This window comes from Anguilla anguilla, chromosome 5, assembly GCF_013347855.1.
Source record: "Anguilla anguilla isolate fAngAng1 chromosome 5, fAngAng1.pri, whole genome shotgun sequence".
NCBI lineage: Eukaryota > Metazoa > Chordata > Actinopteri > Anguilliformes > Anguillidae > Anguilla > Anguilla anguilla.
The window spans coordinates 23,479,034-23,485,778 of record NC_049205.1 but is presented as its reverse complement, the minus strand read 5'-3'; the positions used below and the strand labels follow the sequence as shown (position 1 = coordinate 23,485,778).

At 39.3% G+C, this 6,745-nt stretch overlaps 1 pseudogene; it reads right to left on the bottom strand.

Moving 5' to 3' along the window:
• Positions 1 to 3,949: 3,949 nt before the first annotated feature.
• Positions 3,950 to 6,160, bottom strand: LOC118227556 (annotated as a pseudogene).
• Positions 6,161 to 6,745: the final 585 nt, after the last annotated feature.

Genomic DNA, 6,745 nt, shown 5'->3' with positions numbered 1-6,745 from the left:
TTAAAAAGACTTATTAGATCTGAACTAATCCATGGTAAATGTCTACCTTTAACTTTCATTGTTTTCCAAGGGGCACGTTTATCAACAACCTTAATAAATTCACTTAAAAGAAAATTCCATGCATCTTCGACTTAAGGACATATCAGCTGAAACCTATCCCAGTCTATTGCAATAACATCTTGAATAAAGTGATCAATATTTATGTTTTTACACTGCCTTATACTTATGTATCTTGGAGGAAGACGGGGCATTTTTATCTTCCAAACACAGAAAATAACAGAATGGTCACTGAAACAATCAGAAAGCACCCCTCCTATCTGGCTGAGAAACAAATATAAAATCTAGCAGAGATTATGTTTCAGTAACTCTGGTAGGTCCAGTAATAACCAGTGAAAACATTAGGTTTATAGTGAGAAACCCAGGCTCTCAGAAGGTCAATTTTTGGGAGAAGGCTCCTAATGTTCAGATGGATAACTTTTTATCCTTTTACAGTATTAATGCTGTAAAAAAAATTTTTTTTAATTAGTATGACAATTGCATACATACATAGCTGGTCAGATGAGAGAGGGATGAGAAAAGGAGAGGGCCACACCAGAGCACGAAACACAAATGTGAGCACACACAGACATAAACAAAACAAAGACAACACAAAAAACAAACAAACAAAAAAGATTTACACGTAAAAAAAAGTATAATGCCATGAGGCAGAATCTCAGTTTACATGCTCAGTCTGCATAAATTGAAGAGGTGAGGGGGTGACAACTTAACTATAGGGGATAAGTTGCAACAAATAAGCATTTATTTGTCACAGAAAACCCTCACTCCATGATAATAATAATAAGGTGCTCAAACAGGAGGGAGAAAGTAGAATGCACAGAAAGAAACTAAAAATAGTACACAAGATGAGCAGTCTTGAGCACAGTTTGTTCACATTATTTAGACTACGTCAGTTCCCAACAGTAAGTGATCCAATCCAGCAGAATAACTCAATTTACTTTACTGTTTACAGTTTGCAAACTCCACATTTAAAAAGGTGAGGGAGCGACAACTCTGAAACAGTTGTATAAAATCAAATAGAGCAAAGATACGTTAACAAGTCGCAGAAACCCCACACTATATAATACCAAGGTCTCAAACAAGAATGAATGGGGGAAAATGCAAGGGAATAAACTAACAATAGCACAGAGCAGACTTGCTCACAGACTGTTCATATTATTTACGACAGTTCCCGACAGTCTACTCACGTCGTTGACAGATCTCAACAATAGCCTATTCCAGTAGAAAGAGTCAAATAACGCTACTGGTTACAGCCCCCAAAAAAGAAACAATGAAAGAAAAAAAAAGAGGAGCAGGCTTGAGAATGACGAAGATAATGCATACACCATGGACATATTCCATCATGAATAATTTGGTGAGAAGTCACAGAGAAAAGAATCTGCTTCTTCTGGACAACGGAACAACGGAACAACCATCGATTATCACTCTCAGCGTAGATGGATACAGCAGTGAGTATTTCATATTGAGGTCCCAGAGCTTTCTCTTGACAGGGTCGAATTCCCTGCGTTTCTTGAGTAGCTTGGCGCTAAAGTCTGGATAGATGTGAACTTGAGCTTCATTATACAAGAGCCGCTGCTTACTCCTTGCAAGCCGAAGTATCCTCACCTCGTTCTGGAAGTGAAGAAGTTTTACCAGGATTGGCCGCAGACCAGCTCTAGCGTCCTGCTGAGGCAAGGTGGGAGAATGGTGAGCCCATTCAATGACTGGGAAAGTTGGAAAATTCTCCTTACCAAGAAGAAGCGGGATAAGTTGTTTCACGAAGCCGACAACATCACGGCCCTCAGCCTTTTCCGGAACATGAATGAAACGCAGATTCAAAGATCGGCTTCTGTTTTCAGCATCATCCACCCTATCTTTAACCTCTTAAGGCACAAGCCAAATTTTGCCAATCCTTGCCAATTTAGGGGGTCCCCTATTTAAAGCTTTATAACTCCAGACGTGAACACCACAGAGACTTGAAAAATGGCTTAAATGAAGCAAGACATTTGTACAATTTACAATACTAACACAGATTAGTTTATATTCATAATTTTGGAAGAAATAAAGTGCCACAAATGCAATTGTTTTGACAAAAAATCCAAAATAAATTTGCACTTTTAAGTTTGCAATGAAATACTGCGAGATTGAATATATGCAGGAGGTTAAACTATACATGTGCTAGGTCAAAAACTTCTTGACCACAAGTTCATAAAATCTAAGGGTGGATATGTAGAACTACTATAGATGTATGAAGCAAAAACTAAGCAGTGTACCCAGCATCTCCAAATCTATCCAAAATGTCTAAATTATGCATTGCTGTAAATCATAACATATCCATGTATTTCACTACAAATCAACTGTTTTGACCCAAGAAAATCACTGTTGCATAATTTTCAAATGGGAATTACAAGCTTTCAGTCAGTACGGTGGTCTAAAATAGCTAGGTCCAGAAACATATCCAAAATCTCTCCAAAATTGAATAAAATGCTTTTTGTCCATTATAAAGCATATAAATGAGCCCCTTATGAGGGTTTAAGATGAAACATTGCTATCAGATTAAAAAAATAATGCAAAAACATTGTCACACAATGCGGTACAGTACCTAAATGTGTAATAATTAACTCGTGTGTATTTCTATACTCTGTACTCTCGTATGTTTTCTTGTATGGGAATGAGATAACATGAAAACAATTTTCACCCGTCCACCACGTTTTGGCAATGTTCCAGCTCTGATGTCATCACTGTTGCATGCTTCACAAAAACTATTACACTTCCGTCTAACGCTTACATTACAGTGTGAAATATTTAAAGATACTCAATTTCAAAAATAACGTATATAACCGAAATATTTTGAACGGTAATACTTACATAGCAATGATGAAATCTCCTCTATGTTCAGTAGATAGAGACAGAGACAGTATCAATGATATTGTTCTATTCGCTTCTGTTTTGCTCCAGAAAACGATGTCAGCTAGGTCTATCAGCAAACATATGGCTTAGCTATGTTCAGAAGTCCTCAATAATAATAGTATTTTCCAAGAAATTACGAAATATCCTTGAACACGTTTCGTTAGGTGCATCGTATTTGTCTGCTAACAGAGTGATTGCGTAAGTGAATGCTATGCTAAGAATATTTTCTGTTATGCTGACCTATAAAACGCTATTCCAAAAGCAGAATTAGACATGTTATACATCGTTAGAAAGCTTATACTCTCGCCTACCGAATAAATGAATTGTAAATAAAGTCAGACTGTACTAAAAAGGGCGGCGACGCCGTAAACAACAGGTGTGGTGTTACGCACAGCTATTTTGGAAGATACCCAGGCGTCACAGATGCGCCTATATTTCCCAAACGGATTGTCCAAGACAATATATGACCACGCAGTCTCAAAAGGGACATCTCTACACGTAAAACCAACAGTAAGGTTTTATATTTATTCAATATTTAGTCCCAGATATTGACTGTAGAATGACATGGTATCATTTTTAAAAACTTTTTCTCGTTTATTTCGTTATTCAGTGAGCAGCGTTTTCACTGCTGTATAGGCATATCTTAGGGCTATTGTCAGGTTTATCTTGTTGCTATGACGGAATACGATTTTTTAGTGGTGAAAGAATTTTTTTATGAATGCCAAGATAGACAATATTGTCCATTATGTCAAGGGTGGGGGGTGTTTTTTTAGATGAGACTGCAGGGAGGGGGTGTGTGTTAAATGAACGACGGGCGCGACAATGGTGGGGCTGCGAAACTCCGTTTTCGGCATAGTTGTCATGTATCGTCTACTAATGAAACTGAAACAACACGTTTCTGTTTTCATCTCACACTTTGGTTGCAGTAGTACCGAATGTTTGAGTTTAGTAATTTAGGCGTGCCCACCACTAGGGGTTGTGCGCTAAGAGGTTAATGAGAGGCCTAGCTGGGGTTCATATGTACACCTGGAAGGTCAAGTCCCAGTCTCATGGGACCTTCTGCTAGGGAGCCATACTGCCTCGGAACAACCCCACCCATGCCACATCCTGACCTGCCCTCCCCTGGATATAGTCTGGCTTCACAGAGAGTCTGTCCTTTTGCAGCAAATACGGTCGACATGCTCTTGACAATGCCCTTGATACCCGTCGTTGCAGTGACAGTGGATTTCCTGCCTGCCTGGCCGGCCTGGCGTATCCGATCCATCAGGCCGTGGAACACCACCAGCACACTGTGGTAATTCTCCGCAGCGGAGACCTCGTAGAACTGGCAACCCGAGGTGAGTGCCAGCAGCCAGCCCTCCTCACTGGAAACGACCCGCTGGTGATGCAGATCCCGTTTATTCCCCACAATGACAATGGTAGCACAGTCCCTGCCAGCCCGGAGCCCTGGCACCAGCCTGGCAACAGCGCTGAAGCTTGCCTGGTCACAGATGCTGTAGACCACAATGAAACCATCTGCCCGCTGTGTCCGCTTCTCATGCACAAAGCTCTCACACATTTGGTCCTGGAATGGGAGGACAAGAGAACATTACAACTACTGAGACCACAGTGACAACAATGTTCACCCAGAGTGTGAATGACAGACTCTGCAAGCAGGTTTCATTTCTGCCTCCAGGGTATGTGAAATGGTGTTTATACCTATAATTACAGTAATTATAAATATGACTTCATCAGAAAGGGCGAGTAAGACATTGGCAGAACTAACAGCCCAAACTATTTTATGGGGCCTAAAGGGCTATTGTATATTATTGTTCTCTATTCTATAATTTGTTCATACTCTTTTGGCAGTGTTGTCACCAGGTTATACAGGTGGTTATAACTGCAAGTAAAGCACTGATGCACTTTAGATCAGAAGCAAGTTTGTGACCAGAGTCTGCAAACAGGAGGAGGCTTCTGTACTCCTGAAACTGCTGTTAACAAGCAAAACAACTGAATAGATAGCTATATGAAGGAAGAGTATTTTCTACCCTGTAGTGGCCTCCCAGCTTTGCTTACAATATTCTACCTTGATCTATAGCACCATAAACTCCTTTTACCAACTAGTTAAGATGCAGGGAGAACAGAAGCAATGCAGGAGCTGACTATCTGGCGGGTCTAAATAATCTTCAATCACAATGTGACACCATAGGTCTACTGGCCTCTGTCTGGATTCAATTAAAGACACATTGCTAAGCACACCACTGCAATACCTATGAAGCCCAATACCGTTTTGTTCCTCCTGTGTTATACTACAGTAATTTGATCAAAGCACATGATAAAAGCATTTATTGGGGTACAGTCTGTAGGGCCACCAACTCTCAATCCATATCAATCCCATCCATAGCAGGGGTTTGATCAGATCTCTGTTTTTCAACTGCATGGAATGGCCAAATGGTCACCTATCACTGGCAGGACAACCAGAACACACAGGGGCCCAGCACTCTCCGGTGTCCTTCTGTAAAACAGAGACTTATGGTGCCAGAAACAACTCAGCCTGTAATTGAGAACTTTACAAAGCATGCCACAGACATTCAGAAAACCACGCAGACATGTTTAGCCTTACGACTTACAAAAACATATTTATCATGTTAAGCAAACACTACAGCTGGAGATTACAATTATGTAAGAGCAAAAATCAAGTTGTACGCCTCAAACCCTCAAGGGAGAGCTAATTGTGACCAAAAACTTGTACCACTAGACTACCACCTGAAATATCCAAAATATGATACTTTATTTTAAATGCCCGAATGGACATAGACACATTTTTTGATGCTCAGAGTAAAGATCTTTCTTGTTCCATTTGCTACTATTTGTTAAAAAGATTAACAATATTAACCTGTGAATAAGCAGTGTCCCAGATATTGAAGACTATCTCTCGTCTATCGACAATGACGTTGTGGGTGTATATTGATTCTGAAAAATACGAAACATGAACATAAAGTGAAGAAACCATAATAAAAACATATTTCTAAAGTCCTGGTTGAATTAATGGCAGAAACAGCACACAAAACGGTCTCCTTCGCACAAAACAGGCTTTTTGATAAAAATAAAAAAAAGTTTAAGACACCTACTAAAAGCGACGTGAACTGTGGAACCTACCAATCTGTCCGTATTATCCAATGAATCTCCGAGTTAGGAAACGGACAGTGAGTGCTGTGAAAGATTCATACGTCATCGCTCTAATCATCAACAACACTTTATAGAGTTATAAAATGTTAGCATTATTCAACACTTGACCTAAATGAAGGATTAAACGTCCTAACCAGGCAGAGTTATCCGAACTACTGAATGACACTGAATGTGAAACGTGATACGATTAACATCAGTAGCCTAATTAAAATATATGTATATATATATATATATATATATATATATGTCAAGAAGACCAAAGCCCTCTGGTGCTCAGGGAAGAAAAAGAAGAAGAGAAGAGGAGGAAAAAGACGGAGGTAATGTGATGAATGAGTTACCATTGGTGCAGTGTTACTAGCTTACTTTGGACGATAGTAACGTTCGCTAAATAGCTAGAGTTAACGTCAGTTACTCCCACCTTAAATTCATTAGGGAAAGTTGGAAAGACTATTCATGTGTTTGGGGAATAACCTACAACATAATTTTGACAAATACACTTTTTCTTTTAAGTGTGCTGCACGAACCAAAACTGTGGTTGGTAGTTCTATTTGGATAATGTTATGAAAAACTTTCTATTTCTATTTGCACCGTTGTTATTATTATTATTATTATTAATTACATTTATATAGCA